The sequence below is a fragment of the Delphinus delphis genome, chromosome 11, assembly GCF_949987515.2.
Source record: "Delphinus delphis chromosome 11, mDelDel1.2, whole genome shotgun sequence".
Taxonomy (NCBI): Eukaryota; Metazoa; Chordata; class Mammalia; order Artiodactyla; family Delphinidae; genus Delphinus; species Delphinus delphis.
Window position 1 is genome coordinate 37279298 of NC_082693.1, and position 19205 is coordinate 37298502.

General features: G+C 38.4%; 1 protein-coding gene across 3 annotated transcripts in view; it reads right to left on the reverse strand.

Annotated features, from left to right (window-relative positions):
* Positions 1–19205, reverse strand: part of SLC38A4 (solute carrier family 38 member 4) — a 68148-nt gene that overhangs the window by 43110 nt on the left and 5833 nt on the right. Inside the window, exon 1 of one of the 3 annotated variants that reach the window (XM_060024635.1) lies at positions 18064–18271. The exons of 1 other annotated variant lie outside the window; for it this stretch is intronic. The gene's annotated coding sequence lies outside the window, so the exon portion shown is untranslated. Of the gene's footprint in view, positions 1–18016; positions 18038–18063; positions 18272–19205 lie in introns of those variants that run through there. One more of the 3 variants, XM_060024637.1, reaches the window with a different exon arrangement.

The window sequence follows — 19205 nt, forward strand, 5'->3', positions numbered from 1 at the left end:
TTGGAAGAAGATGGGTAGCAACAGTAACAACTAAGAAACACAATGACCTAATTTTTAATAATTTTGTATCGCCTTTCTATCTGTATTCACTTACTTTTCTTTGCCCTTACTTCAATTTCCCTTTAGGTCACCTACCTGTTTCCTTGCTTCTGTTTCTTGTTAAGTTTTCTGTGTCTTTATGGCGTCTTAATTTCCAAGAAGAGAATTTTATCATGTCCAGGCTTTAGATTTGTAAACTCAAAATCTGGTATAGTAGATCAGTTTCCAAGATTATAGGTCTGTTCTCATCCAACAGCCAATATTAGTGCTTCCAAATACGGACAAAATGTGCATTAATCCAACTTTTCTATTTTTTTTTATAGTATTATAGGTAAACGTCTGTCTGACCAAATCACTCCTAGAAATGGAAAACACTAGCACAGCTGCAGTTAGAAACAAGATTTTGGTTACTTCTTTTTAACATAAGATTTACTCTCTGGCTTTTGGGTTTCAGGCTTAGGGTGATGTGATCTTTTTTGACGTCACTCTTTGGCCCTCCAAATTCTTCACCTTATCTCTCTTAGTATGAATACATGCAAAAAAAAAAGAGAAGAAAAACCATACAGAAATGTTGCAGGAATCTTCCTAAATCATTGAAATAGCAGACTTCATGTTATCCTAGAGGTGACCTGAGCACGTAGGTCCTTCCTGCAGAGTGAGGGAAGCATAGGCGTGCTATAGTCTCTCTCTTCATGGTTATGACATTATTAATCTCAATTTACAGAAAAAGAAATAAGGACTACAAGAAAAGTATGAATATGACTCCCAAAAGCCATATACCAAATTAATTGTAAACATAGAAATAAAGATGAATCATTTTCTAATTCCCCTTCAGCGGAGTCTCTCAGATATCTATGGAAGCTTAGGCCACTTCTATTTTTTGAGGCTCCAAATATACTTTTTAAATTTTTTAAAAATCCTGAACGGGGTTTCTAAATTGTCATACATTTTTCAATGATCCTATTCCACAAAATAATACCTCAACACAAATATAATACAAGTGACTTAATGAATAGCCTTATTTGATGATAACTTCAAAAAGTCTAAATTTGGGACCCTCTCAAATATGAGGCCTTAAGAGGCTGCCCAGCCCTGGCCCCTGGGAGAGGCCCTGCTTTTCTGTTCAAAAAAAACCTCCCTGACCAAGAGAAGGGCAACAACCCACGTGTGCTGAGGAAATTGCTCGGTTGACAGCATCCCCCTCTCTTGAGCCCAGCCTAAACCCCCTTTACAGTTATACAATGGAGCATTTTGGAAATGTTTGAATAGTCACTGTGTTGCAAGATTAGCAAACAAGTTTGGTGCAGGTTGACAAACTTACTGACTTGGCCACAGACCTAAATAGAAAATTCCTTTTAGCCTTAGCTGACGAAAAAATAAAAACTAGTTAGAAGACAGCTCGTGCTGTTCATGATATTTTGTTCTCCCCATTTTGCCTTTCAAGCAACTCAAATCTTTCTGGTCCATTTCATTTCTTGATCCCACATGGAAATGATGCAGAGAAAAGGGTATCACAAGTTCATTCCAGCCTTCTGCTTAAGCAAATACACCAAGGTGAAGAAGGATAACAAGGTCTGTGTGGCTTACGGGTGATCATAACTTAAATAATGTACTGAAATTCTAAATGTTAAATGAGAGCTCTTAAAAGCTTGCCTTAAAGAATGATTCTTATCCTTTAAAGTGCCTGCTTGAGAAAATAGCCCTGCTAGGAGATGTATGATTATAACGATTAAATTACAACAACACTTCCTAAGTAACTAAATCACGATGTTAATTTAAGTTCTTCATACAGAATACAGTATTAATATGGTGCTAAACTGAGTCGACTGCTTTTCTAAGTAATAGCAATTGATGGTTTAAAAATTACATCCTGGGCTTCCCTGGTGGCGCAGTGGTTGAGAGTCCGCCTGCCGATGCAGGGGACACGGGTTCGTTTCCCGGTCCGGGAGGATCCCGCATGCCGCGGAGCGGCTGGGCCCGTGAGCCATGGCCGCTGAACCTGCGCGTCCGGAGCCTGTGCTCCGCAACACGAGAGGCCACAACAGTGAGAGGCCCGCGTACCGCAAAAACAAAACAAAACAAAAAAACAACAACAAAAAGTACATCCTATTTGGGCAGCAGCACATTCATGTCCATTGCTCTCTTTCGTAGTCCCTCCCATCCCTTTCCTTTCAAAGCAAATTCTCTTCCAGAACAATTTCTGTGTATTTGGATTTTGTAATTTCTTCAGTGATTGGACTTTGTAAATCTGGTGTCATCTTGCTTGAATTCAAACAACCAACAGTTTCTAGAGCTGGGACCCAATAGGCTGCCTGGTTGTACTGGGAGGAGAGAGAGGGCAAAGGAGACAGAAAAGCGCCCAGCAGAATTTTTAAAGGGAAGGGGCTCTCCGGAAAGGTGATGACATGAAACCATCCTGTAAAAGAATCAGTGCCCCTAATAACAAAAGGTATGCTCAGGTGGGCTCACCAGTATATTGAAACAAGGAATGCAAGTCCACCATAAAGTGTTCTTCAAAGGAATTTTTGAGCAGAATAAGACATGTAATAGTGATGTTGACCTTTCTTAATGGACTTTTCAGGGAATGCAGAGGATTTCCTGAGTCAGGTCTCCTCAGTGAGAGGGCAGGTTTCTGCCCAGGGAGCTCTGTCTCGCTGAGCTGTAAGCAGCCCCAGGGCCCAGCCATGTTGCGGTCAGAGCTCTTTGCAGTATGCTTGTTGACAGATGTACTGTCCTTTGCTACAGGTGTTAGCAGTGTCCAGCATGACAAGATGCACTGAACTTTTTGTTCTTTATGTGTTGCATGAGTTAGGAATTATACTTCCTGGAGGGCTGGGTTTACAGTTGGTAGCACAAATCTTTATTTAAACATAGGAAAGCTGACTCGGAAAAAGTAAATGTCTTGACCTCATTCTTCAGGACAGCAGTAGAGGGGCAGATGGTATATTTACGAGGTTTGGGGATGGATTCAAGTATGTCTAGACAGCCGATTTAGATTAGTTGTAAGCAATCTGTTGTGTTTGTTTACCTTATTAATATTAGGTTATGCCTGGTTCATAGTAGGTACTGTATAAATTTTAAATGAAAGTCTTTATTAAATGTACTGATTCAATCTGTGCATCCAAAACAATTCTTTAGAATTTATTTAAGGGTTGCAACAAGAAATATTCTAATAATTATTCTAATCGAGGATCCTGCCATATATTAAAATGCAGTAGTTCCTTCTTATGCTCAGAGCCAATTGTGAGATGGTAAAGTGAAAGCCCATGCTATATGTAAGGAGCCATTAGTCCTTTTATAGAGTGCTGCATTCCCGGAATATTAAGCAGTAATTACCAATGATGTGTTCAAAGAATATTCAAAGAATAATAAGGATATCGGAAAATTATAATAAGTTTTCAAAAGCAAGATACAAAATCTAACAGTAATATGCTCCCTGTGTTGTTTTTAAAATTATACATATAATATATAAAAACATATATTTTTTATATATTAATGTATAATATACTATTTCCCTTTTCAGGCCAAGGGAAAAATGCCTGAAAGAACACATATCAAAATACAAAGAGTGGTTATTTCCAGATTGTGAAAATGTTGATAATGGTATTTTTCTCATCTATATTTTCCAAATAACCTTTTATTTTTAAAATTTATTTATTTAATTAATTTATTTTTGGCTGTGTTGGGTCTTCGTTGCTTCATGCAGACTTTCTCTAGTTGTGGTGAGTAGGGGCTACTCTTCATTGCTGTGCGCGGGCTACTCATTGCAGTGGCTTCTCTCATTGCAGAGCACGGGCTCTAGGCGTGCAGGCTTCAGTAGTTGCAGCTCGCAGGCTCAGTAGTTGTGGCTCACAGGCTCTAGAGCACAGGCTCAGTAGTTGTGGCGCATGGGCTTAGTTGCTTCGCTGCATGTGGGATCTTCCCGGACCAGGGCTCGAACCCATGTCCCCTGCATTGGCAGGCAGATTCTCAACCACTGTGCCACCAGGGAAGCCCCAAATAACCTTTAAAAAGTATGGATTACTTTCACTATGAGAAAACCAATAAACATTATTAAAAACAAAAGCAACAAAATCAAAGAGTTCCTCTCTTAGGTTTTGTAACAATTGTTAATCAATGCCAGACATGAACCACTAGCTAAACCTCTGTTCTTAGTGAGAATATTTTGGGTGCTTGACTAGGAACAATCAACTCTCTTTAAAAAAATCTTCAATTCTGGACTTCCCTGGTGGCGCAGTGGTTGAGAGTCTGCCTGCCGATGCAGGGGACACGGGTTCGTGCCCCGGTCTGGGAAGATCCCACATGCTGCGGAGCGGCTGGGCCTGTGAGCCATGGCCGCTGGGCCTGCGCGTCCGGAGCCTGTGCTCCGCAACGGGAGAGGCCACAACAGTGAGAGGCCCATGTACAGCAAAAAAAAAAAAAAAAAAAAAAAAAAAATCTTCCATTCTGAATGGGCACTTGTGAGTTATTTAGGGTCTAGATGAAATTATACATGTCCAGTTTGTTCTGGAGGGATGGATTGGTTTTTTCCCCATCAGCAAGAGGTACTCTAAGAGATCTCAAAATATTGTTGAGAAAAGTGGGATTTTAAATATATTTGGAGCCTCAATGTTTTCTCATAATGCTGTGAGATAGTCAATTTCTATTACAGCTTAGTAAGCAGTCATCTTCATTTGTGCATTCAATAAATATTATTGAACACCTATGTGTCAGGCTTCATGGTAGGGGCTCAGGCAAGACAGACAAAAACATATAAGACCCAGTCTCTGCTCTCAAGAAGCCCTGGTATCTCCAGGGAATCCATTGCTTAAGTAGTCATGATGCTATAATGTGGCAGGTGAAATGCCCGTGAGAACTGAGGGGTCGGAGAAGTGTGGCAGCCAACTCAGCTTGAAAAGGACAGAGAAGACTTACTGAAGAAGGTGACAGCTAGGTTTAGACTGAAAGAATAAACAAGAGCTGGCCAGGAGTAAAGGCATGGGGAGTGGACTGCAGGCAGAGGGACAGCATGAGAAGAGGTAAGAAACTGCTCCTGGCTGCCTGTTGTTCCTGGAATGCTGAGAAACACGACTGGAGAGGTCACTGGTGGGATCACAGCGGGTCAGGGGGCCATGTCTTTTCTTTGGTCTGTTCGGTTCAAATGAGTTCATAAGAAAAGACCAGTCCAGCCATGCCACATAGAGCTCACAGTTTCGGCTATGTGAAGAAAATGTGCTTTGTTAGGAATAGTGATAATTAAGGTTACTGCAAACAGTAATAACCACCAGGGTAGCACGAGGCAATTCTTGAGTGCATTGCATCCTTGGTGTGTTTAAGTGGGCTGGGGCCTCTGCTCTGTGTTTGGACTACCAGGTTTGTTGTATTATAATTTGGCTAAGAACAGAAAAATTCAGGTTCATGAGGTATTTTGCTTCAAATGATGTAAAATATATAAGGAGTTAAGGAGTTAATTACAAGACTTACAGGAGTTGAATTTTTAACTATAGAAATCTTGACTCTTTAGTTATTCTTAGATTTTTTTTTTTTTTTTTTTTTTTGGCCACACTGCGTGGCATGTGGGGTCTTAGTTCCCCAACCAGGGATTGAACCTGTGCCCCCTGCAGTGGAAGTGCGGAGTCCTAAACACTGGACCGCCAGGGAAGTCCCACATTCCTAGATATTTGAAGATTATTTTTTAAATTAGAATCTAAGTTTCAACCTATTTAAATTTTTCTTAATTATTTTAAAAATACATCTAAGTAAAGATTGATAACTAAGTAAATTATATAATTTATTCAGTAATATTAATGTCCTGATTTGCAAGCATCTATAGTCTCTAATTCTTTTTTTTATAGTATCTAGTGTAGTATTATAAATAACAATTGGAGGACTGATACTTGCTTTTTAATGATGGGTGATTTGATTTTTACATGGGCATAAGACAATCATATTGATGAAAATAATTTTGCTTGTGGCCTTTTTTCAAGTTTAAAAGGACATTTCCTTTGAAGCCTAAGGCTTTTAACAGAGGTCTGAGAGGAGCTCACCTTTTTTGTGTTGAAACTGTATCTATTCATCCCTCTGACCTCTGACACCCAAAGAATCTGAATGGCTGAACAAAGTCTTCCTCTTTCGTTATGGTCTCATTTAGCCTTGCACTTGATTCCGTAGATTTGGGTTCACTCCATCACTTATTAGCTGTGGAACTATCAACTCGGTAAGCTATCTGGGCCTTTGTTTTCTCGCTTCTAAAAAGTATATAATTCCTGGGTGACAAGACCATTGGAAGAAGCAAATGGAATTCATTCATTCATTTATTGAGGATTTCACATGTGCTGAAAATACACTTATAAACATGACTATAGTTTAAACTGGCAAAACTGTTATTTATTTCTTCCCGTTGAGTCCCTTTTGCCATTGTTTGGACCACAAAACTTAGAACTGTAAATAGATGGTAGCCACACTTACATAGCTATCAAAGAAATAGCAAAGTGGGTGTCCACTAGAGGCACATTGGACATAAAATTCTGATATGTTGACATAAAATTCCAATTCTAAATATTTAGAGTTAATTAATTCTCTTTATCAAAATTTTTACCAAGTTAAAAGGTGAATAATGAAATGAACTGCCTTTAGTCTTTTTTTTTCTTTCCCTTTCCCGTTTTCTATCAGTCAATCAATCAATCATTCAATTAGGGAGTAAACACTGAACACCTATTATACACCCAGAATGATGCCATCAGGTTTTCCCCTTTAGGCTTTCCTTCTACTTCTGAACATCTGGCTCTGTTTTTCCTGACTGACCACAAGTTTTAGAGAAACTGGAGAGCTTTACAGTTGAGTTGAGATACACAAGAGTTCTGTGGTTATCTACATGTACATTACATTATATATTCTATGTTACATATAGAGAGAGATTTGTATCTATGTTTATAATTGTATCTATTAGGATCCACAGTACATTTTTTTCCCCTATTTAAAAAACTCAGCTTTTATCCTTTGTTCATATGCTATCCTCCTGCAAGTGCATTGTTATTTTCTCATGGTAATTCCAAATTCTTTTATTAAGCATGGAGTTACCCTATGAAATGGAGAGCACACTGACTCTGGAGTTCAAATTCAAGGATTCAGCTGTGATCCCCATTCTGCTATCTACTAGTTGAGAGACTCTACAAAGTAGAATTAATCCCTCCCTCCTCTGTGCTATCTCTGCTTCCTACAAGCTTTGCTATTAGGCCTACATGCTGTACTAGCATATTTGTCTGTGTGTCTGCCCTTCTAGATTTTGAAGTCCTCTGGAGCAGACATTGTGCCTTATTCAGTGGAGCTGAATCTACTATAGCTTCTAGACCTTGACCACCTAGACTGAAATCTGATTCCTGCCACTCAGTGACCATCTGACTTTGGGCAAGTTGTATGCTATCTCCATGCCTCAGTTTCCTCCTCTGTAAAAAGGAGATGATAATAGTGCCTACCTCACCCTGCTGTTATGAGGATTAACTAAGTCCCTATTTCTAGAACATTTAGAAGAGTATCTGACACATCTTAAACATGTAAGTATTTGTTAGATGTGTATACTTAAGGAATTGTCACTAACTTCAAAATCTAGTTTGGTACCTACTGAATAAGTCTGTTGAAAAGTAGATAAAGGCATGTAAATATTCTAGAACTCAGTTTTCTCATTAAAACTGGGTCTAATAAGAACCATTATGACTGTGAGGATAAAATGAGATAATGGATATTTAAGCATCCTAAACATAAAAAGTATTTTAATGGCTGTTTGATTATAAGGGTAACGCAACATTAGCAAAATTTCTCATAGAATTAAACTGGTTTCAACACCTTTTGCCTTGGAAGTGTATTGTCACTGTTTATTTGACTATTATTTCATCTGTTAAACTATTGATTAGCACTGTTGAAAAGCTAGAAAATGGCAGGTTTTGACCCTGACCCATGGAATCTCAGAAAACAACCTCGTAATAAGACATGGTTTGCAAGCCGTGTTTGTTTAACATTAACCAACCAACCTGTGAAGCTGAACGGTACCATGGTACATATTTACCCCTGAACCTGCTCTCAGAGCCAGTGTTTAAACATGCAAACGTGCTGGTAGATTTTGGAAGGTTTGATTTGGCTTTGCTCTGGATTTTTTTTCTGTGAGATTGGCAAAACACGAAGACCCCCACACGTACCAAGACGCATGTTCCAGATGCCACAGTAAATGGTCCACCTTTTGCTTACATTCTGGGATTTGAGATGGCTGGCATTTTCATACTAATTCTCAAATTGTCCAGCCACATAGTTTTGGTCTAATCAGAATCAGTTGATTCAACGGTAAGACCTTTTCAGTCATTATGAATCAGTGTCTGGATAAGCTGGCAACGTGGCTGGACGACTGGCTCTCTTTGAGGCACCTTCTTGATCAAACAGGACCCACAGCTTCCATCTTTGCACCTCTTAAATACAGGGAAGTCTTACAAGCATGTGCGTATGCTACTTCTTATTCATTTGAGGTTAACCTAGATAAGACTGGTTAGATTTTGAGTTGAAGTCTAGAAGACTGTTGTGTCAAATTTTTTAGTACATTCAGGCCAATGTTCTTAGAAATTTAGAAATGAGGAAACATATATGCAGGTGTTTTCAAACAGAAAGCTTTATAGAAATGAAAAACAACATTATGTAAAAATCTTTAGTGTTCTTATCAAATATTCTTATGCTCTTTGGGAAACAGGCCACTTTTTTCCTAGGTGCTGTGGGTAGAAACGGGAATAAACATAATACTGGTAGAAGTTGGTGATGTCCACTTTGAGACTTTACTTTCTTTCCATCTCCTCCTCTTTCAAACAGTTAGTCTTCCAGTTGCTGACTTACGGAGCTGTTCCCACGTGAGTGTAAGTATACTGACATCAGTCTCTGTCTTTATCCTAAACAGAATAACGTTTAAGTATATTTATTACATCAATATGGATGTCTTGAGGCTTAATACTTATCCAGACTACTAAGACTCATGGTCTCAACAACCCTGTTTAATTTTTATAATGTAAATTTAGCTGTTGTTTTTAAATCGGTCCCACTATTTGGTGGTAGGAAAACAATAAATAATCTGTTGCATTATTCATTGTCCAATGTGCAGTCATGTAGACTGGTTTTCCTGGGGCAATCATTAAGTAAGCAAGATTTTTGTCTGTCCCATGTCCAATTATGAAAAGCATCAACAGGAACAAGAACTATGATATGAAATAGAAAAAATGAGGCTGCAGTGAGTTGTTGAAAAATCCCCTAAGGATTTTATTCAGTGTTTTCTGGTCATGTTTTAGTCACAAGAAATATTATTTAAATATTTCTTTAATATCCAGTAGAGTTAGTTTTTTATTGCACTAATATAAGGATTTAGAAATTTGTGGCAAAAAGATGAAACACATTTTTGGATGTCTTCTCACTCCAGCTAGAGTGAAAACTGTGAGATTCTGTTTACGCTTTTTTTCCTAGGATTTCAGCAAATAAAAGTATTCAGTTTCTATTTGCATTATCACCAAGTTTAGATCTACCCATGAGGAATGTTTAGGTGTATGTACAGGTTCATTTTCAATGTGTAGAAACAGATGCGGTCACATGGCCTCCTAGCGCATGAGTTTCCACTAAAAATGTTTAAGAAACAATTTTCTTTCAAAGTTTTGCATTATCTCATCTAATCATACTTAGTTATTCTATGCTGTGACCACTGAAATTATTTGAGAGTAATTGACGCAGGATGTACATGAGACAGTATGCCTATACTGAGTAGATTTGGTGAGGGAGGGGAGGAAATAACTTTTCAAAGATTCTAAAGGGTTAGAAAGCACCTATCTTGCTCTCTATATATAGCTCTATGAATCAAATGGAGATGACCTTTGTTTTATATCTTGAGTAGACTGATAAATTAAGACTTTTTATTTTTTATTCTATTACTTTTTCCTTCCTTCCCTCCTTCCTTCTTTCCTTCCTTTCTTACTTTTGCACAGAACACAGTAACTTACTAAAGAAGGCATGTGTGTTCTTTATTTACTTTTCTGCAAGTGGGATCATACATGTACAGAGCTTAGAACAGGGCTTGGGATATAGTAATAGAGATACAGATATAGAAATATTAATAGTTGTTGTTGGTTGTATATTTTTAAATCGGTGAACCACATAAAATAGCCTAGGAACTTAATATTTTTATGAGAACCTTCTTAAACAGTAGATTATTTTTGATTCAGAAGAACAGTTATCATATATTAACTAAACTCCAGTTTACACATTTCATTCCGTATTCTTGGCTGAAAACCAGGTGGCAAATGTAGTCTCTAAGCCTACTGGCAAACATTCCAGGAATGGTCCCCAAACTTTCATTATCTGCAATATTCACAGATCCCCAGGAGAAATAGCTTCTTTTCGTGGGCTTCTTAAAATAGTCAGCCTCTTAAACATTAGCATTCATTGCCTCGTGTTAACTTGCTTTGGAGTTAACATTTCACATGTAGGAAATTCTGAAGACATATATATTTATAACAGAAATGCTGGCATGATCTTGATGTTTCCAGCTACCTTGGCCTGCTGTTTACTCTGGTCCGGTATTTATTAAAATATACAAACTTGCCATAGCAACTATTGCAACACAAAGCCTATATGTGTTTCTAAGATAAGGAGAACTATTTTTAAAGAAACATACAAAACTATGTTAGTTGTCCAGGTCCAGATCAGATATTCTGCAAAATGGAAATGTGTATAGTAATAACATTTTCATATGGGACCATAAGAATATTTCCAAAGATTATACTTAGACTGTTTCTAAGTATTATTGCTACTATCATTATTATTTACAAAAGAAATCTGAAAGGTGTGGGGTATTTGGATGTATGACAGTGACTCTGGCAAAGAAGACACAAGCACAGCAATGTAAGAATTTGGGTTGATGACTACCATTTTATAAAAAACATGATTTGTAAATATAACGCCTTATTTTTATTTTGCACGATACTTTACATACATGTTTGAGGGATTGGGGGATCTGGGTATAGAATAACCTCTCATCAGTTGAAAGGATCAAATTCCTGAAAAGTCCATGATGGGAGAATTCCAGGTTGAGTAATTAAATAGCTTAAGAGAAGATATGGTTTCCGGGGTTGGGGCCAATCCTGAGTGAATCTGTAAAATATTTTTACACTCATAAAAGTAAAAATATCACCATTGATATTATTACATATTTTAAATTGACGATAAATACAATTAAATTTCGACTTCTCACCTTTTGCTCACTAAAATGTTTCTAGAATCTTAAATTTTGCTGTTGCATAGCAGATAATTAAAAATTAACTATTATTAAATAAATTAATTAAATGTAGTACCAATGAAGTAATAGAAATTTATTATTAATGGGAGCTAAATGTCCTTTGAAAAGTATTTTCTAGTATATATAGCTAATGTAAGCATAAGGTGTTAATTCTCTTATCTTGTCAATCGTTAAGCAGAATAAAGAGAAACCAAACTAGAGTTAAAAGCGAATAGGTTTTTGTAAAGTTTTGCTTTTGACTTTCACCTTGGAAAATAAAACCTGGGTGTTCATCTGGCATAATAGCAGAGAAAGCTCATAAGTATGACTGTCAAAATCCATCCCAGCGTATTTTCTTATGGGATAGTCAAATGGTTCGGGCCATTCCTCTCCAGAGCGTCTTTTGTCAGCTATTGGTAGACCACAGGGGTGTGTCAATGGCTTCTGCATCCTAGAGTCTTAAAAAAGGCAGCTTAGACACATCACAAAACCTATGAAGCACCTCTGCAGGAGTCATATTTTCAATCACTCCAACCCATTTCCCCATTCTATTTATATATTATTTAATGCTGATTATTTTAACCTTAAAGCTGACTGTTTTTAGGCAAACCAGACTTGCAAAATGAGAAAAGCAAGTATATTGCTCCTTAGACATGATTTTTTGATTGTCCTGGGCAAAAATATTACAATAAAGGTTCCCAAAGTGAAATGTTTCATTATGTGACTTCGCTTATGTAGTATATTTCATTTTTATTTCTTAATAGGGAAAATTTCAAATTTATACAAATGTAGATGGAATAATATAGTCAAACCTCACATGTGCATTATCAAGCTTCAACAGTTATCAACCACGGCCAATCTCATCACCTCCAAACCACCACTCCCCTCCTCTATTATCTTAAAGCAAATCACAAATATGTAATTTCCTAGTAAATATATCTTTGCATATCAGTAATAGAAAAGTACTTTTTAAAAAAGTAGTCATGTGGCACAGTTTAAAAATCTAAACACCCCCTACTGTTTACTGGCGATGTCTTGCAATCTTAGAGAAAGTTGAGTAAGCACCGGGGTTAGTAGACCGGTCCACATTTTGAAACCAAACTGAAAGGGCACTCTAGGTTGACCAGATTCTATCATGAAGAAATGTTAGGTAAATTACAGATACTAAGAGGAAGGATATTTGTGCAAAACTGGGCAAAATGTAGGCTGGAAGATCCTCAAGGAAACAGGCAAAGAAATGACAACAAGGTGCAATTTTTCTTTAAAACAGAAGCAATTTCATGAGGGTTAGATTGAAGAGGGCAGAAAATTATAGAGTTTGACATTTTTAAGGTTGTATAAATCAACAAAATTGAGAATATTGGAAATTCTATAGGACAGAAGATTGGGTTTCATCATCAAATAAATTGCAAGAGGAAAGAAAAAAAGAGATGAAGGGTGGTTGAGCCTATGTATTCAAACAGATTTAGGGGACTACCATGGTGGCACAGTGGTTAAGAATCCACGTGCCAATGCAGGGGATACGGGTTCGAGCCCTGGTCCGGGAAGATCCCACATGCCGCAGAGCAACTAAGCCTGTGCGCCGCAACTACCGAGCCCTCATGCCACAACTACTGAAGCCCGTGTGCCTAGAGCCCGTGCTCCGCAACAAGAGAAGCCACCGCAATGAGAAGCCTGCGCACCATAATGAAGACTAGTCCCCACTCGCAACAACTAGAGAAAGCCCGCGTGCAGCAACAAAGACCCAACACAGCCAAAATTAAGTAAATTTATGAAAAAAATAAATGAAGGCAATATAAGAAAAGAAACAGATTTAGGAGACACATCGACCAATGAGCGTGTGAACCTGTTTCAATTCTGATTCAGACAAACTAAGGGTAAAACGAAAAAGAGGAGAGAATCAGATATTTGAACACTGCCTGGATATTTGATAATATTAAGGAAATGTTGGTTTACTTAAGGTGTGATGGTATTTTAGTTATTTTTAAAGACTTTTTTTTGAGATACATCCTGAATCATGTATGGATCAAACTGTATGATGACTGGGATTGCTTAGAAATAATCTAGTAATGATTATGTTAGGGGTAGTAGGAAGGAAAGGCTTGGGTACAGATGAAATGCAACAGACAAGTATTAATAATTGTCAAAGTTGAATGAAGATGGAGTTACATTATACCATTCTCTGCTTCGAAATATGTTAGAAATTTTCCATTTTAAAAATGGTTAAATTTCCTAGTTCAGAACTACTACATGTATTTTCCTTGATATTTCTCCCCAAAGTTTGAAAGCAGAGGAAGATACTATAAATTTCTTCAAACAACCAGAAATTTCTATTAACTGGCACTTTTGAGTTTTGCCGTTACAGCACAATGGTGAGCCTAAGGTACTCTGAAACGTAGAAAGATTAAATTATATTTGATAAAATCGTGATTTGATAATGGATCTTGCTGTGTTCTAATTCTTTGAAAATTGCCAATCCATGGAAGGTATAATTTCCTCTTAACCACAACACTCCATTCCCCAATCATTTAACAGAGTTTTTCTATATCCTTAGTTAGACAAATGAGACTTTTAAGCAAATTTCCCTCCCCTGTGCCTGTGAAATTTATATATATATCCATGTGCATATATGCACCTCACCTAATTTTGAGGACACCTTCGGAGGGGGTTGTTATTCTGAAACACTTGCACACAAATCACTTAACAAAGAGTAATTATTTAAGGCGTGGCCCCAGGAACAGGAAAAAGTCAGAATCTGTATGGGCCTGCCCCCCTTATCCCAAACCCAATCTACCTTGCTATTTATTTAAAGTATGGCTGTTCTGTTTGTAATTGCATGCTATGGTCTAAACACATCCTTTTTAGGGTCTGTAATTCAAAACAAAAAAGCGTTTTTTTAGACATCATTGTAACCAATGAAAGTGTTAATGGTTATGCCCTTGATTAGACTGAAGGCATGCTTCAGTAAAACACCAACCTATTTGTAGGGAAGTATTAGAAAATCTAGTAATTTGGTATTATGTAGCTCAAACAACCAGTTAATTCATCAAAATTTTCCCTTTTCTAAGGCTACAGGTTGTATTTGTAAATAGCTTCAAGGATAGATGATTCATCAAGAGACTATTTTAATTACTCTTTGAATCTAGCATTTGTTCCCTTCTTTATAGAAATTCATCCATCACTTGATTATCTCTAACCAAAAATAAAATCTGTGCCAAGCCACACATATTTCTATTAGATCTAAGAAGGGAAGAATCATTGTTTCCATCTGTTTGTGTCCAGTCTCAGTGGGTGGGCAGTTGGAGACTCTCTCTTCCTGGTTGACAGGCATAGAGGGACTCTGTTCCTTCTTATGATAACAATTAGGGTTGAAAGATACTGAGAGGCCTAAACAATCAAGTTTTGTGGTCATCATCCTCCACTCACACCATTATCCTGTTAACTCTGTAAAGTCTGAAATCTCTTTTTTTTTAAGTTCTCATTAGTAATAATCAGATTCATTACAGCCCTGCATTGCGCCAGGCACTTCACATGCATCAAATCAGTAACAGCCCAAACTTTGGGGTATGTATTATTATCTCCCCATCTTCCAAGTGAGGCAACTTATGCTCAAAAAGATTGAGTAATTTATCCAAAGACCAAAGCTGGTGAAGGATTGGCTGAGCAGGACTCACAACCCCAAGTCTAGAGCCCAGTTCCATGGCCATCGAGTACCTACTCTGTGTCGGACACTATTCCTAATAGGATCCCCATCTTTAAGTCATGGAACTGAACTGGAGGGTTCAGCATGAGAGTTGGGGCGAATAGAGCAGGTGTCATGGAGGAAAAATGGTGAGGCTTCTGAGAGAGGAGGGGGGTTCCAGGCAGGAGAAATGGGATCAGAAGTTTGGGCCTAGAAATATCAAAACAACTAGAGTCTACTTTAGCTCAAACGGAATGTTTGTGTACAGTCTGGCTGAGGTTGACCTTGACCGCCAGGTTAAGGAGTCTGAACTTTCTGGAATTCTGGTTTAAAATGTAATGTAAAGCATTGGATTTGGTTTCATTCTTCAAAGTATTGATACTGCTATAGTGTTACAAAATTGTTCGAAAGTGATTGTACAGCTAATGCTTGATTTCTGTCTACATTGATACAATACATGAGGTATTTCTATTTTATTTATCTTTCAGAAAAGCTCTATTTCTTCTCTTTATAGAAAAAGTTCAGAAAACAAACACACCTTCCCATCACACCTTAAAAAACAACTCCTGCAATGTTGAGACCCGTAGTCTATGTATGTGCTTATATTTTATGTCACTGTTCCCCTACGCCAATGACTGTCACCATTAGTCATATAAGTCAATAGCATAAGAGAGGTAAACAAAACTCAATGGGCCTTCTGTTTAGTCTCCCCATTTACAGCGAAGTGTTGGCTCCTTCAAGATTACAGGGCCGAGTTATCTGCCCCACCACATGCTGGGGGACCATGTGGTCCAAGCACAGGAGATAGGACCCAGAAGAACAGCCTGTGAATCAATACAGGGCATCTAACATTTACACAAAATAAAATAAATCATAAAGACAGCACGATTATATTCCAATTTGAAAGATTCAGAAAAGTAGATTTGCCTGTCAAAGGAGGTGTAAGTTATTTTACCTATGACGATCCTCTCTGTGTTTTAGGCTTTGGAACCAGCATCCCGTATCTACTCTCCATCCTTGGGCAGTGTTTCAGATAAGGAATATTTTTCTGGTAACAGAAATCATGAACATGGAGACTTAAGGCAATGCCTTCAGTTAAACTTGGGTCTAGTCAGTGTTCCAGACTGATAGTTTGTGTTATTTTGTGAATTGTTATGTCTCAGAAATTCCAAAATGTGAAATTCTAAAAACTTAAAGGAGTATGTGCACTTTCAGATAGTAGTGGATATTTTGTTTTCTCCTCTGCTCGGGGGTACGGTGGTGTTGCAGGGTAGAGAGCTCTCTAATAGGAGCTGGCTGACAGAGGGGCCAAGCCTATCTCTTCTCCATAGTATTCAGAAGTGATTCATTTCCCTTAGCCAGTTACAGCCACCAGCATCCAGTTTCCCCATGTTTGTGGACATTCAGGTGAAGGATAACATCCTCTTTTAAAATCTGGCTTAAGTGATCTCTAGGAGATGCTCCTCCCATCGGCAGGTGGGATGAAAGGCCAGAGTAGGGTAACACTGATTGGCTCTGGACCCTTGATAGTTGCCCTGGGGTTAAAGATGCTGTTTTGACTCTTGGTGACCCCTATCAAACTAAAGGGCCATTGGCTGGCATTTCCAGCCATGCGTCTGTCCCTGAGTTATCATCTATGTGGCAGGGAGTTTCCTACTGCAGAGGTTTTGTTTTTGTTAGTTTTAAGAAATCTGAGTTGTCTAAACTAAAAGTAAAAATCACAGAATGCATTATTATATGGGTGTGGAAATTTTAACAGGTACTAGATTTTATACCTTATTGTCTGAAAACATACTTTCTCTGCCCTATGCCTTTCCTCCTTTCCACCCCTCCAGTGCCTCCATTTTAAATGGAGATGTAGTTCATACCTCTTTTTGCCTTATCATACAAATGTCATTTTTAAGAGAAAAACAGTCAAATTTTGTCCTCATACTTTTCACTTTACCAAGTGCCTTCAGCACGTCTTTAATCCAACTGAAGTTCTAAATAAGTATATCAATTGAGAGGAAAAAATATACCAGTAAATATAGTCAAGTAACTGGAATACTACTTGGCAGTTAAAAAGGACCCAACTATGGATACAACAACTTGAATGGATCTCAAGAGCATTGCACTGAATGAATGAAAAAAATCAATCCCCAAAAGATCACATACACTATGATTCCATTTATGTAATATTCTCAAAATGATAAAAATATAAAGAAGGAAAATATCTAGTTTCCATTGGTAGAGAGAAAGAGGTGTGACTATAAAGGTTCTGTATCTCTGTGGCATGGAAGCTCTGTATCTTGGTTGTGGTGGTAGTTGCATGAGTCTCTGCATGTGATAAAATGACACAGAAATTATATACACATATTGCACCAATGTCAATTTCCTGGTCTTGCTACTGTAAGAAAATTATGTCTCATGTAACCATTGGAGGAAACTGCGTGAAAGCTGTATAGGGCCTCTCTGTGTTACTTTCGCAACTGCCTATGAACCTACAATTACTTTAAAATAAAAAGTTTAAATATATACAAGTCAACCAAAAGTGTGGACTCCTCTGTACAGCACGAATAAATACAGTATAGCAGAACAATGCCCCAAAAGTGTCAGATCTTTTTTTAAAGATGTGCTGTCACTAAAGAATTGCTTCAAAGGCAAGAAGGAATAAAACCGTGATGAAATGTTTTCTCGGGGCCATCACAGAGGCCTCCGTTTCTGCAGTGCTCTCAACCATCTGACTGCTTTCCAGGCCTTTCCACAGCAAGGCTGGAAACAAGAACCCCTTTAGCTCGATCTCACGAACAATCAAGGGCAGTTTGGTCTTTTAGTTTACAGGAACACTCTGCATCCAGGTACCACATTCCTCTCTCCCATTTGGAAAAATTCCGGAAAATAAGACCATAGCGTGTAGCCCCACGTAGCACGCAGGAAACGTTTCTCAAAACAGAAAGCCACCTTAGCCTCTCTCTTTAACGAATGCCTCCCTCTCCCCGCCTTTTTCAGTTCTTTGCTACTTCTCCCTCCAAGTTCGTCTCACTCACTAGCCTGGTCTTTCTAGCGAAGCCGTCTGTAGCATCGGCAGGCAAACCTGTGAGCGGTGCAGCGTCCCCAGGCGGCGGCTTCCCGCGGTCCTCCCTGCGCGCCGCGACCCAGCTCATGCTCCCCACGCCCCCGCAGGACGCGCGCGTCACCCGCGAGGCACCAGCCAGCCCCGGAGATGCTGCTGGGCAGCCCGCACGGGGTGCCAACACTGCAAACAGCCTGATCAGCTGGCGGCCAAAGTTGCCTCCTGGTGAACTGCATCTTTTTTCCTTTTCTTCTTTAACATTTTTATAGTACCGTGAGTGTGTGAGTGTACCCAGTGTTATAAAATTATGCCAAAGCAAAGAGCAAAGTCCTTGTCCTGAGGAGTATGTGGTGTAAAAGTTGCGAATGACGCAAGGCAAAATGACAGGACAAACACTGGGTGGGGAGGAAAATGTAAGGTAGAATCAATAAGACTTCCAATGGACCAAGAATGGAAAGGGTGAGGCAGAGCTCCAACTCCTTTAGAGCACAAAACAGAAAGATTTGCAATAATAGCAACAGTAACAGTAACATTTTGGGGGGGTTATTAGGTGCCATGCAGTATCATCAAATTAATTCTATAAAGTAAGTACTTGTGATTATATCTAACTGGAGAACCGGGGTTTCTTTTAACTGTTTAATTTAACAAACACCTCTAATGCTTACAAAGTGCCAAATATGTTTCTGAATGCTTTAAACATATTAGCTCATTTAATTCTCATAAAATCCTTCTGAAATAAGAACGGTTTCACTCCATTTACAGATGAAGAGAATGAAGCAGTCAGGTTAAGCGACTTGCTCAAGGTGGTTCAGATAGCAAGTGAGCGAGCCAGAATTTGAACCCAGGAAAAAGTCGGAAGGACGGCGCCAAGATCTGAATCCAGGAAGCCCAACTCCACGATGGCACTGGGATTCACACCCACACTCCCTGACTCCCAAGCCTGCATGCTTAACTATGTGCAACAACGCACACTGAATAAATCATTTAATTTTAAAATATTTATATTGACTATGAACAATGCAGATTTACTTTGTAAAGACCTTTAACATGGCGATGAAATAGTGTTTAGTTGAACAATAAACATTGTTTAAAAAAAAAGGTGGGGGGGGAGGACAGTTTTCCTCCTTCCTTCATTCAACAAACACGCATGAGTGTCTGTTTAC